The sequence below is a fragment of the Rousettus aegyptiacus genome, unplaced genomic scaffold (assembly GCF_014176215.1).
Source record: "Rousettus aegyptiacus isolate mRouAeg1 unplaced genomic scaffold, mRouAeg1.p scaffold_m13_p_13, whole genome shotgun sequence".
Taxonomy (NCBI): Eukaryota; Metazoa; Chordata; class Mammalia; order Chiroptera; family Pteropodidae; genus Rousettus; species Rousettus aegyptiacus.
The window spans coordinates 12,255,018-12,256,577 of record NW_023416288.1 but is presented as its reverse complement, the minus strand read 5'-3'; the positions used below and the strand labels follow the sequence as shown (position 1 = coordinate 12,256,577).

Here is a 1,560-nt window from a genome sequence, read left to right as displayed (position 1 = left end):
TACAAGCAGGCAAAAGTTACATCTCATAATTTTGTATTAATTTGGCAATTTTCTCTTTGTTTCTGTAGTAAGTTAGTGGAAGAACAGGCCAAATTAACCAAACAATAAATTCAACCCTATATATGGATAAATACAACTACTAAAATAGTCATCATTTTTGTTTGTTTGTTTGTTTCTAGAAACATTCAATCCATATACACATAAATTCATGAATGAAATCATAATTTATAACATGCATTGTCTCTTATATTGGCAAGCCTTTAGAGCACTTTACACAATGGACTTGTACTGAAGGGGGTAAAAATATTCATTTAGGGCCTGGTCTACAGCCATGCCGCCCTGAACATGCTTGATTTCATCTGATCTCGGAAATTAGGCAGGGTCGGGCCTGGTTAGTACTTGGGTGGGAGACCACCTAGGAATACTAGGTGCTGTAGACTTTAAATAATATATATTCATTTAGGAAAGACATCAAATGTAATCTTTCCACTGGTTTAAATTCTAGAAAAGACAATTAGGAACTTTTTATAGTATTGTTCAGAAAGAGGTACGACAGAGTATTTCAAGTAATACAGGAAATTCTTTTACAGGTCAATTATCTTCCCACATATGTCTGAGTCAAGTGATAACCTTTCTGTCAGAAAAAAATTCCAAAAGGAAAAACAAAAAAAAGTAGTCTTTTCCTTCTATCTTGCCTCATTACAAAAGTTAAAATAAAAAAAAAAAAATTGTCTAGGGTAAAACTCTTGTTAGGTTGTGTTTCTAGAAAAGATAGATCCTATTACTTTCTTTTGCAATCAGTACTAGAATTGCATTCCAAGGTCCTTTGAGAGCAATGATCTCTAATGCTTTCTAAATTTGCCAAGCTCCAGGGAACTTTTTGAGTATTGAAAGACATTAGAGAGTTTTCCAATCCTTGAGACATAACCATGTCAGACAGTAGGTAATCATAAAATTCCAAGGTCCAAAAAGTATTTTTACCTTCATCAAATTGTTTTGGGTCTTTCATTTACTCAAGTATTTATTAAATGCCTAGACGAATTGGTCCTCCATTAGGTACTTGAGGTATAGAGGTCTCTGTTTTCAGGGAGCTTACATGCTGTGGAAAGGCAGTAATGAAGAGGTAATTTCAGAGAAACCAATATTATGCAGAATGTAAAACAGGGTGATGTTACAAAAAGTAACTGGGTAGGAAATGCTAGTTTGTAATAGGTGTTCATGAAATGCTTCTCCTTGAAGATAACATCTGAATTGAGACTTAAATAATAAAAAGTAGCCAATAATCTAAAATCTGGGAATTAAATATCCTAAGATATATTTTATAGTACATAAATATCATGTCCTGGAATTTGGCAATATAAAGATAGCTTTCTACTCAGCCATTTACACTTCATATGAAAACTTGCTTTAGAAAAAAAATTCTACTTATAACATTCTAGACTCTTTTTAAAATGTTAGCATAATAAAATGACTTAAACACAAGTGTGAGATAGCTTATGATGTTTATGGTCAAAAGTAGAGGAATTAGTTAACTATACTTATGATATAAATTTATTGTTC

The 1,560-nt window shown here is 32.1% G+C and overlaps 1 pseudogene; it reads left to right on the top strand.

Annotated features, from left to right (window-relative positions):
- Positions 1–321: 321 nt before the first annotated feature.
- LOC118611062 lies at positions 322–440 on the top strand (annotated as a pseudogene).
- Positions 441–1,560: the final 1,120 nt, after the last annotated feature.